Raw genomic sequence first — 12,214 nt, forward strand, 5'->3', positions numbered from 1 at the left:
AATGTGAGTTTTCTCCAGAATGGTACAGTAGAAATGCTTGATTCTTTGTGTGGTAATAGTGCGGGTGATGTAGAATCTAGAAATGATGTCCTTATGCTGCAAATATTAAGAAAAGTGTTTTTATTAAACTTGAAAGTTCATAATTAATCCAGCATTGGAGTCACATTTGTAATGTGAGTTTTCTCCAGAACGATACAGTAGAAATGCTTGATTCTTTGTGTGGTAATAGTGCGGGTGATGTAGAATCTAGAAATGATGTCCTTATGCTGCAAATATTAAGAAAAGTGTTTTTATTAGGCTTGAAAGTTCCTAATTAATCCAGCATTGGAGTTAAGGTATTTTATTTTGAAAATCGTAAGCTTTGGCCCGTTTCAATACCTTTACCGTAAATGTAAGTATATAGAGTAATTAGGCGCACTTGAAATTCTAGCGCGGCTGGCTTGACCACGGAAAACTGAACGGCGGCTGATTTGACCGCAGTGACTTATTCTACCTGCTGTCATGTCTCAAAACATGACGTTACTTCAGCTTTCACTTTTCCAGAGTTCAGACATGACAAATCCCTGGACCTCTACGAACAATTTGAGTCCTGGCTGCAAGATGTTCCTCTGCTCCGTGCTGACACAGTGAACCCATGGTAAAGGTTAGTTAGCTGTTAGCATGCTAATGCCTATTTACCTTTAGGGACTGAATGCCATCACGATTTTTGTCAACGCTTAAGATCATGAATTTAGTTTATCCCACAGTATGTGTCAGTTAGTCATTTTTGCCATTACGTTAGTGGAAAAACCCGACTGCCATAATGCCCATGTTCATGTAAAACTGTGGTTTTAGTGTATGTTAGTATGTTACTGTTCGGTACCGAACAATTTTAACATTAAGCAACAGGCTGCACCATATTGAGATATAGTATGTTTTAATGTTGTACTGACATCACATATATTTTTTCTGCTGGCTAAGTATGGCTAGTATGTATACTGTAGGTAATCCCGTTTCAGAGAAATGACTGAGCCAGCAACAAAAACCAGTGCAAACATTGGAGTGTTGACTATATTGTTGTTTTGTCTTTTGTCATAAGAATGCAGAAACTATGACAACGCTTCATTAGAATTTTTGATTTACCTTTGTTTCAGGAAAGCAAATGTCCCAAATCTGTCCATTTTAGAAAAAAAGAACCTCTTGGGGTGTAGTACTGTACTGTTCTTACATTTGTGTACCCGTGTCTGCTGATTGGGTGACCTCTCTATGTGGAGTTCAGTTCAGTGACTACAGTAGAGTTTACAATAAGTGTACCAGCAAATAACAAATGTACATGACCCACAGTCTAATTAAATCTAACCGTAATGATGAGTAAAGTCAAAAACATATGGGAGTTACAAAGAGAATCTGAAGTGTACAGTTTTTCTTCTCTTGTTCACTCTTCTGTGTGCAGTAGCTTTAGGTCTGTGGTAGTACTTTACCTTACCAGACGTGCAGTCAATATTTGAAACACAAATTTGCATAGATCAACCAGTAAAGGTCCTTGTGTTAATACTTTAAGGTGAATTGAGATGTTATATTGCTGGATGTGTTGTACACCATCATCACTGCAGACAGAGGAGGACTCTCCATGCTGATTGAACAAGCATGTTGAAAGGCAGCATCTCCAGTAGACAGGGGCACGTACGACCTCAGGCAACAGACAAACAAGTATGTCAAATGGCAAAAAAGTGTATACAACAATTTTATGTATGATCATGTATATGTGACATCAGTACAACATAAAAATATATCTTGTATATATCTTCTGCTCTATGCCTTATGCCAGTGATCACGTGACAGTCATGTCAATGTTGTAAAGTTTTCACTTTGTAATTTCTTGAATTTTTAACCTTTTAAAGCATATTCTCACAGACAAAATACACACTGCATATTTTATATATGATTTGGCCTATACAAAAGTTTATGAAAACAGTTTTGTGTACAACTTGTTAATTTGTGCACAGCCATAGTCTAATGTGCATGCATATTATTGCCGGCTGTCTTACCTCCTATTTTTCCATTTCAACCACAGAGCCTACCAATCAGACACAGCTTGCACTGCATTTGTTCATCACAGGTATCCGCTTTCAATCCTGCCTCCCATGGTCACAAACAGGAATCAACAGGTTGTATATAATTGTTTTAGAAAGCCTATCAGTGCTTGTTAATTATTAGTTATTGTACCGTACTGGCATTGCCAGCCATCACTAAAGTCAGTTTATTGGAGAGGGAATTTTAACAACTTGAGTGTTTGATTCAGTTATACATAATTTGCAGTTTGGCACTGAATACAAAATTGTTTTGCCATGACACCCTCATTTGTGGTTTTTGATCATGCAGCTCCAGCTTTTTTACCAGTTGTCCTTCTTGCATCATTTGACTGTAGATTTTCTAACAAGCAGAAGAGGGCAGCATTGCTCTTTTATGCAAATCTCACAAAGTGCAGCGTATCCTCTGAAGAATGCAGTAGCATGTCTTGTTCATGTCTTGTTGTGTCTGTGATTGTGGGACGATGTGATAGTGATATGGTTGTACATGTGTGCTACTGGCTGTAAAGCAGATGCCCCCTTGGGGATAAATAAAGTTACCTTACCTCTTCCTGCGCCTCTTGTCCTAACATCAGTTCTGTTTATATACCCTTCATGTTCTTGGTATTCAGTTTTTTTTTACTTTAATGTGTCATCTATTTATAGTGAAATTGCCTTTAAGGAAAAGACCAGCAGCTGTGAACAGCCTGCAGTGATGAGGATTGATTTCTGCATGCGTGCCAAAGCCAACACTACTAGACATATCTCTGCCAGATGGACATGACAGACTATCGCCTCTACATAGCTGATGTCCAGACTCTTCAGAAACACACAGTCTGCATAGGCAGTGCAGGGAAAGTTATGAATGAACAACCATGTAGATGATTGTTGATAGAGACTGAAATTCAGTAGATCTGTTCAGGATTTTGAATTTGTTTTGTTGTGTTGTGTTGCACACTATGAGCTCTGAAGCTGCATTATTAGCCAGTATAGAGTTCCTCTGTGCTGCTCTGTAAGTTTCACACTGATGGATAATGGAGCAGCCTGTTTGAATTCACTTGAGCTGCATCATTTCTTTACTCCTGTTATTGATGCACTCTGTCACACACTTCTCTAAGCCAAAGGAAGCTGTAGCACATTGTGATGGCCAAGAGTGTGTTTTTTTTTTTTTTACATAGATTTTTCTTTCCCTGAAAGAAAGAAATCTTGTGGGAACATTTAATCAGCATGCTTCAGGTGATTAACTGTGATAGGTGGAAGTCAGCTCCTGCCTGTGAGGTTCTCCATTGCGTGTATTTGTGGCTGAAATCCCATTCAGTGCTCTATAATTTTCCCCACTGCAGCAAGACGCTTTTATTATTGCTTTTGGGCTTGGAAGCAGCCTTCGCTTCATAATGCATTAAAACAGGCCTGTTGGCTCTATTTTGCTGTATTTTGACATTGAGGTTCTTGTTTTCATTTTTTTCTTCACAACAACAATGAATGCAGTTTTATAGTCTTAAGGTCTACAACATAAGATGCCTTTTAGTGGCTCAATAGCCACTCGCACTACCAAACGGATGATTATATTTCCATTTAAAAGACCAATACACTTTATAAATGCTAGAAAAAGTCTGTGCCACATAATAAATTAGAAGGAAATAATAGTTAAAGCCACATATACTGTGGCAGAATATAAGAAGAACAAAACCCCACTGATCATTTTCAGAGTATAGATTCAAATGAAAAATCAAATAGTTGTTTCAACCCACAGATAATCTTCTGAATGGTAGCAGAACAAAAACAACCTGTTTTTTTTTTAAGTTCCTTAAAATCTGTGAAGTGTTTTCAATGCGTCAGCAGTGAACATGTACTAAAAACAAAACCTTAAAATTTGTATGAAAAATTATCAAATGATACAAGTAGATAACATGGTCAGAGGGTGTTAGTATGAGTATGTGTATCACTAGCTACAGTGCCTTGCGAAAGTATTCGGCCCCCTTGAACTTTGCGACCTTTTGCCACATTTCAGGCTTCAAACATAAAGATATAAAACTGTAATTTTTTGTGAAGAATCAACAACAAGTGGGACACAATCATGAAGTGGAACGAAATTTATTGGATATGTCAAACTTTTTTAACAAATAAAAAAACTGAAAAATTGGGCGTGCAAAATTATTCAACCCCCTTAAGTTAATACGTTGTAGCGCCACCTTTTGCTGCGATTACAGCTGTAAGTCACTTGGGGTATGTCTCTATCAGTTTTGCACATCGAGAGACTGAAATTTTTGCCCATGCCTCCTTGCAAAACAGCTCGAGCTCAGTGAGGTTGGATGGAGAGCGTTTGTGAACAGCAGTTGTCAGTTCTTTCCACAGATTCTCGATTGGATTCAGGTCTGGACTTTGACTTGGCCATTCTAACACCTGGATATGTTTAGTTGTGAACCATTCCATTGTAGATTTTGCTTTATGTTTTGGATCATTGTCTTGTTGGAAGACAAATCTCCGTCCCAGTCTCAGGTCTTTTGCAGACTCCATCAGGTTTCCTTCCAGAATGGTCCTGTATTTGGCTCCATCCATCTTCCCATCAATTTTAACCATCTTCCCGGTCCCTGCTGAAGAAAAGCAGGCCCAAAACATGATGCTGCCACCACCATGTTTGACAGTGGGGATGGTGTGTTCAGGGTGATCAGCTGTGTTTCTTTTACGCCAAACATAACGTTTTGCATTGTTGCCAAAAAGTTCGATTTTGGTTTCATCTGACCAGAGCACCTTCTTCCACATGTTTGGTGTGTCTCCCAGGTGGCTTGTGGCAAACTTTAAACGACACTTTTTATGGATATCTTTAAGAAATGGCTTTCTTCTTGCCACTCTTCCATAAAGGCCAGATTTGTGCAGTATACGACTGATTGTTGTCCTATGGACAGAGTCTCCCACCTCAGCTGTAGATCTCTGCAGTTCATCCAGAGTGATCATGGGCCTCTTGGCTGCATCTCTGATCAGTCTTCTCCTTGTATGAGCTGAAAGTTTAGAGGGACGGCCAGGTCTTGGTAGATTTGCAGTGGTCTGATACTCCTTCCATTTCAATATTATCGCTTGCACAGTGCTCCTTGGGATGTTTAAAGCTTGGGAAATCTTTTTGTATCCAAATCCGGCTTTAAACTTCTCCACAACAGTATCTCGGACCTGCCTGGTGTGTTCCTTGTTCTTCATGATGCTCTCTGCGCTTTAAACAGACCTCTGAGACTATCACAGTGCAGGTGCATTTATACGGAGACTTGATTACACACAGGTGGATTCTATTTATCATCATTAGTCATTTAGGTCAACATTGGATCATTCAGAGATCCTCACTGAACTTCTGGAGAGAGTTTGCTGCACTGAAAGTAAAGGGGCTGAATAATTTTAAGCCTGAAATGTGGAAAAAGGTCGCAAAGTTCAAGGGGGCCGAATACTTTCGCAAGGCACTGTATTTTAATTATTTACATTTACAGTTCAAGCTAAGAAAGCCTGCCTCCCTTCAACAGTGGCGAGGAGGGTGGGTACAGTGGCCAGAAATTACGGTATTACGACATCTTCTGTCAAAAAGCAAAATCAGGCCTCTATCAGTCACTGAGTCCTGAGATGTCTCTAGCAAGACCATTACTCATGAAGGAAAGCATCCACTTCTCTGGGGCATGGTGTTATCATTCACTTCAAACTCTGGCCTCCAGGACCTCACAGAAAAGCTTGGCTCAGGTAGTTTCTCAGGAGTCTTCTGATTCTCTGTATGTATTAGCATCATATCCAGAAGCAATCATCAGATCTGCTGACTCCACAAAACATCTGCCAAAATAATTTCAAATCCATGACCTATTTCACTGTTGACATCAGATTGTGGAAGTACTTCTCTACAATAGAACCTGCTCAGATACAAGGCAACTAAAAGACTCTACAGTCTGACTTTACACTTCTTTATATCTTTGTGTGTTGGACCAGATATAAACTGTCTGAATAGCAGCCCTGCTATAGATAGCAGTTCTGTGAAGCTCATGAGGTGAAAGTTTTGCTGACTCATATACGCGCTGATTCACCGGTAGCCTCTGAGAAGGCGATCCTGTCATCAGCGACAACAATACTGCAAGGACTGTTTATCACTTTTGATGTGAAACAACAGTCTTTCTGTACTGATGCAAACATGTGGCTTGAGTTGTTGGTTTCACATTTGACACTCAGTTTTCTTGTCATTCTATAAAGCCTAGGAAAATAGTAATGTTTTCTGTGCCTCTAGAGGAAGCTTCACCAAGTTTGAGGAAATAACCTAAATGGTGTAATAGTGATGTCATCAGGGTAATCTCGGACTGAGCTCAGAGACACATTTATAACAGAAACTCTAACTGGTAGGTGTCTTGACCGTGTGCTACATAAGTGAAGGCAGCAATACGTAGCATCTTTTCCTTTGATTTTTGACCATTTATTATAGAATCTGACTGGTGAGTCACTGAGTTTACTAAAGTGCAAAGCAATTTCTGGACTGCTTTTAAAAACGTTGCAGTTTTAGTTACTGTTTCCTCAAATCAGACTCTGACTTTTAGATTTCTTTGAATTTTCACACATTAACCTGGTTGTTTTGAAAAAAGTAACTGGCATTTATCTTAGCAAGGTCTATGTGCAAATTACTTTGTGATTTAGTTTTTTTTTTTTTTTACCAGTCTGGTATCCTGTAGTAAAGTGGAAATTAATTAGGGTGTTTTTTAAACTGGGGGTTTACAGAATAAGTGGCTGCTGTACTAGTGTGAGACATCGGTTTAGCTCCTTGTTTTGGATTCTGTTACCTGGTTGCAGTCCAGCTGTTTACACCATCAAAGCAGCAACACTGTGGCCACCTCTCCATATCAGGCTCCACAACAGTCGAGTCTGGACTCTGCTTCAAATGAAAAGCAAGGACAAATATGGTAGAATGAGCGACTGATGAAGGAGAAATTATAGAACAAAATGAATGGTCCTCGGGTCATATTGCATACTAATTTTATGCCCATCTAGCATATGTTCACATGAGCTGAACCCCCTCAGCTGTGGGAACAAAACCCAAAGTCTGCAGTTGAAATTACCACTGATTACTAATTCTGTTTTTGCTGTGCTGATAAAAAATGACATGTCTCATGCCACTGTGGGATTATTATCAGAATGAAATGGTCTCATGCAAAGTTAGCTGTCTGGTTTCTCTAAGGCATTATTTCAGCATGCTTTTATCTTGTCTGTGTGTTGCGAAATAACTGTGATGCATAGAACATAAAACTTTCTCATTATTCTGTGAGGAAAGAAAATCTCTTGTTTGCACTGAATATTTAGTAAACCTTGTAAAGACATAGGTTACTATGTGCATCAGCATGATCCTCACACCAACTGACATGTTAACATGAAGCACACTCCTGAGATGACCTGTCACAGCCTATTAAAATGCCACCCTGTCTTTTCACTACTTGCTGGAACTATGCTTCAAGAGGCAGAAAATTCATCTGCCCACCTTAAAAAAAAAAAGTGACCTGTCAGGGCAGGAAATAAATCCCTCTGGGACAGGCGCCTCGCCTGCTCCCCTAACGTCTCACTCCTCTCTCTCCACTCTTTGTGGAGCTGTCAGTCTGCTTGCCTTTCTGTCTGAGAAGAGGCTTTGTTCTGGGTGTCTTGTTAGACGGTCAGAGTGAAAGAAAAGGATGGTGGCTCTCTTTCCACTCGCGCAGTATGGATGGCTCAAGCAGGGATGAGGGGGTTGTAAAATGAATGACAGAATGAGGGAGCACTGCACTGGGAGCAACAACTGTCCTCAACTGTCGGCATCTAAAATACCTCTCTAAATGGAGGGTTTGCTCCAAAATGCAACATCTACACTCTTGTTGACAGCCTGACAGCTGCTCTTACAATACAATTTGGGAGGTCTTTTTTTTCCTTTGGTGACAAGAGTAGAGGACAAAGAGTTGTCTTTGGTTTCCTTCAGCCTGTTTAGGAGCTCTTCCATGACTCCCTCTGAATCAACGGCTTGGTGAGCCTCTGCTGTGACTCTCCTCTGCTGTCCCCTGCTTACAGGAGCTCAGAGTAGGTCAGTGGAAAGTGAGGACATGCAGCACAGCTGTGGTGGCCTTACCAGGCATCAAACAGGTCATTACTGGTGCATGAGAAAAGGGGCCGCTGTCACAGTGGGATGCTAAGGTTTCTTATGTTGGCTCTTGAAGAATGCATTAAAAAAATGGTTGTCGCAGTTACAGAAGTTGATTCACTGTCACATTGTCATTGTTTAGTAAAAGATGTTCATTCAATCATGACCTTGACACAAACCAGTGTTCTAGCCCATATATATATACAATGTTTATTACATTGTATAGAGTAACTAAAATAAAATAAAATAATTGAAAGTCAAATTTATAAAATAAAAACTATATCTCATTTATTTATACATCAGTACTGCTGATCTGGCATTTCCTAAATTAGCTGTCCTACCAATAGTCTGCCATGTCCATTTACATCATACAGAGAGTCCAGTGCAGCAATACATAAACCACCGGAACCATTGATAAAAGAAAAAACATTACTGTGACTGTGTAGCAAATGCACCAACAGTAAGGAAGGTAGTGTGGATCCTTTTCCTTCATGACTTCTTGCTTAAAGCCTAGAGAGCCTGGGCATTATCTATTCAGTCCACATTCCTGTCTGTCCTCTTTTTCATTGTCACAGTCCCTTAAATGAAGCCATTTCAGAAACACGCTTTTATAAATGACTGAACAACACACGATGGCTCACATTTGTGTGAGAGGGAAATACTGTTTGTTTTGGAGGCAGTGCAGCAGCCATGTGGGGTTTTGCATCTGATCTTTGGATAGGACATAACCTCAGAAAATAGATGCTCTCCTTCAGGCCCTGTTCCCTGTCTGGTCACATGCTCAAGGGCCTCAGCAGGGCTAACCTGTGCATAAATGATTTGTCAGGAAGACTGAAAACAGAAATAATTCGCATTCCACTGAGATGCATGCATTACGGGGACCTCCTTGCTCGTTTCATTATCTCACTTCCATACTGGTGTGCGCTGTTTAGTGGAGTGGGTGTTCAAGCAGCCAGCTCTGTCACACGTACTAATTCCCACACCACCAGGCATCTTACACTACACAGTGGTGAGTCAGCAGCCGTGGGCAGTTCATTATTTTCTTCAGCCACCAAAAGATCACTTTGGTTTCTTTGGTAACACACAGGGAAGTACAAAATAAAAATTATATCACCATGTGATACACTTAAATACAACGACATTCAACTAGATGACAATCTTTGTTTTTGTTTGTTTGTTTATTAAGATCCCCATTAGCTACAGCATAGCCTCAGCTGTTCTTCCTGGGGTCTTCAATAGTTATAGTCATTACAATAAAAAAAATGAGTGTCCTAGCCTTAAATTTCTTTCCTCTAGCTGAAGCTTGTTTATGGGAATTTGCCAGTGCAGGCTGATGATTCTGCAGCAACTATTCCCACGGTCTGAATAAAGCCTCCCTCACAGCCTCAGTTTGCATGCTTGTTAATTAGGCCTGTTAACCAGTAGACACATACAACACTGTAAATATATCAGGCATAATTTCTGTATCAAATGCCGTCATCAGTTTTGTCATTATATAGTACAGTGTGGATACCTAAACTGGGCCTGAGGGGACCCATCGATACCCAAGGGCCTGGGTCAGGTTCGGACATGTAGGTCAAACTTTATACTAGACGGCTGGAGCACTTAAATATATGCTTTGCTTGATGACAAGGGGGAAAATGGTGTACAAACTCAAATGGGTCAGGCTCGAGTTGAGTTCGGACAGAAATATGTGGCCTGATCCATGCTCTGGTAGTTCTGGTCAGTTCGGCACTGTGGTGAAGCCTGAAATATTTCAACTATGGGACCGATTTCGAAATTTTTTAAAATTTGTTAACTTGACCTGTCCGGGATGTACCCTGCCTCTCGCCCAATGCCAGCTGGGATTGGCTCCAGCCCCCCTGCAACCCTCATTAGGTTAAGTGGTATAGAAAATGGATGGATGGATGGAATTTATTAATTTGTACTTGTACTGTATGTGGGTTATGGTTAATGTCCAAGTACCCACCGCATAATTCCATGCCTGTATCCCTCAGCTCTTGTCTGGTTTTAGTGCTAATTAGCAAATGTTAGCATGCTAACATCCCAAATTAATATGATGAACATGACAATGTTCACATTCCTAATGTTAGTATTTGGCTAGTGTGGCATAACTACAGACTAAGTGAAGTTCTGAAAAGTGTCATTGCATATTTGAAAATAACATTTTCAGCTGTGAGCCTATGATTGGACAATTTTCATGTAATCACATCCTTACGTTTTGTCTTCACACTGAGCTAAAATGTTTGCATCTGAAAAAAGTAAGTACAGCACATGAAAAAAATCTCAAATGAAAATCAACATACATCATCACATGACAGAGTGATTTGTGTATCTTAAATGGCTGTGATGAATGAAAAACACCACCTGCTGACAGGTGGTAATTGTGCTCCAGAGGCATTTAATGCCAGTGACGTCTGATTAATCACTATGGGTCCATATGGCAATCATACAAGGATCCCATCTGGAGGCTGACTTCAACATATTAAACAAAAACACATTGCCAGTGGCATCTTCCTTTTCATTCTTTCCCTCCTGCATGTCAGTTTGCAAGTACCAGAGCTTAATTATCTGTTCTCAAAGTCCTGCACGCTTCAGAGAACAGAGAGGCTTCAAGTCAGCTGAAGAAAGTTTCTTTAATTCTTGTTAGAACTTCTTCCAGATGATTGTTAAACATACTAGCTTTTAAGAGTTGTGTTATTAAGCGCCACAGATGGACCAATTATTATCTTACAACTGATATTCACTAGGAGACTCACGACTTAATGTTGTGTCACTGTGATTACAAGCAATATAGCTAATGAGAGCTGCCAGAGATTTAGAGACATTTTTTCACACCATATCAAACTACCTAATTATTTCAGTCAAATATCATAGGCGATGACTCCCATCACATAGAGAGGGAAGAATTCTGCATTTAACTGGGATCCAGAGATTGACTTGCCTGGTTAACATTACTGGCGCAGCCAGACATAAGTTCTATGTATGTATGCAAATAAAGCTTGACATTTGTTTATTGCTGCTCGATGTGATGGAAAGGCTGTGAAGATTTTACCACATCGGGGAAATTCAGATATTGTATTTTTTGTGTGTTGTATGTGTAAAGACTATAGTTACACAGAGGGATCTGTGAATGTGTAATGTTTGACTGTGAAATTTAGAGCTCTTCTGTATATACTAAAAAAATATGATCAGTTTTTAGTGTTTTTATACCCTTTTGGTCGCCCACAATATTTAATATTCAGTTCCAGTATTCACAGCGTGTGCTGGTGAGGAGCAGAACATAAAGCATTTTCATAGACACACAAACAACATGCCAATACCAAGTAAAACTACTGAAAATAAAACTTAAAAAAGGCAATGTTCCTTTACAAGAAAGTGCTGTATCTGATTTCAAGTCGTTTTATTTACCAGCTGGCAGCAGTGTCTCGGCCGCGGCTACAAACATCGCTGTAGTTCTAATAATAAGAGCAGAATTGAGATGTATGAAGTTATCATCATGACGTAATATCACTCCATGAGCTTTGTTCCACAGATAATTTCAGCACATGATTACTGTCTATTTCTGATACTGTGATTCAGAAGCTCAGCCCATTTTAATCTGCATTGTGGAGGTGGATTTGAGGTAAGAAGATTTATGCTGTTGACTGCTGCATCTCTGCTACACTCTAATCTGTGTAATGGGTTTCAAACAGAAGACACTAATGCTGTGATAATGCTCAAGTTGTTTTAAAATGCTATTCAATGGCACACTAGCAGGCAGGAGTGGAACCTGATACTCTATGGCTCCTCCATCAATGTGCAGGAGAAGAGATGGAGACCATGTTTACTTCACTACTCTGCTTTCATGACTTCACTGTAAAACTCTGCAGAAATTGTGCAAATAATCACATTAAAGATATCAGAGTGCTGTATTTATCTCGGTTTTCTTTTCCTCCTCTATAGAGAAGCCAGAGTGCAGCACAGCTTGACTTTGTTAAATGTGCTCCATCGGTATACAGAGGAACTTTACCTGAAGTCACAGCCTCCATAATTGTACTGTGGCACCCTGCTG

The 12,214-nt window shown here is 39.9% G+C and overlaps 1 long non-coding RNA gene across 2 annotated transcripts; it reads left to right on the top strand.

Moving 5' to 3' along the window:
• The first annotated feature begins 425 nt into the window (after window positions 1–425).
• LOC109956976 (uncharacterized) lies at window positions 426–3,430 on the top strand. 2 transcript variants are annotated; one of them, XR_002274490.1, is made up of 3 exons: window positions 426–643; window positions 2,054–2,147; window positions 2,715–3,430. It is a non-coding gene; the product is annotated as an uncharacterized LOC109956976 (long non-coding RNA). The 2 variants fall into 2 exon arrangements; XR_002274491.1 differs by lacking the exon at window positions 2,715–3,430 and adding an exon at window positions 2,408–2,670.
• Window positions 3,431–12,214: the final 8,784 nt, after the last annotated feature.

The sequence above is a fragment of the Monopterus albus genome, unplaced genomic scaffold (assembly GCF_001952655.1).
Source record: "Monopterus albus unplaced genomic scaffold, M_albus_1.0 scaffold23.1, whole genome shotgun sequence".
Taxonomy (NCBI): Eukaryota; Metazoa; Chordata; class Actinopteri; order Synbranchiformes; family Synbranchidae; genus Monopterus; species Monopterus albus.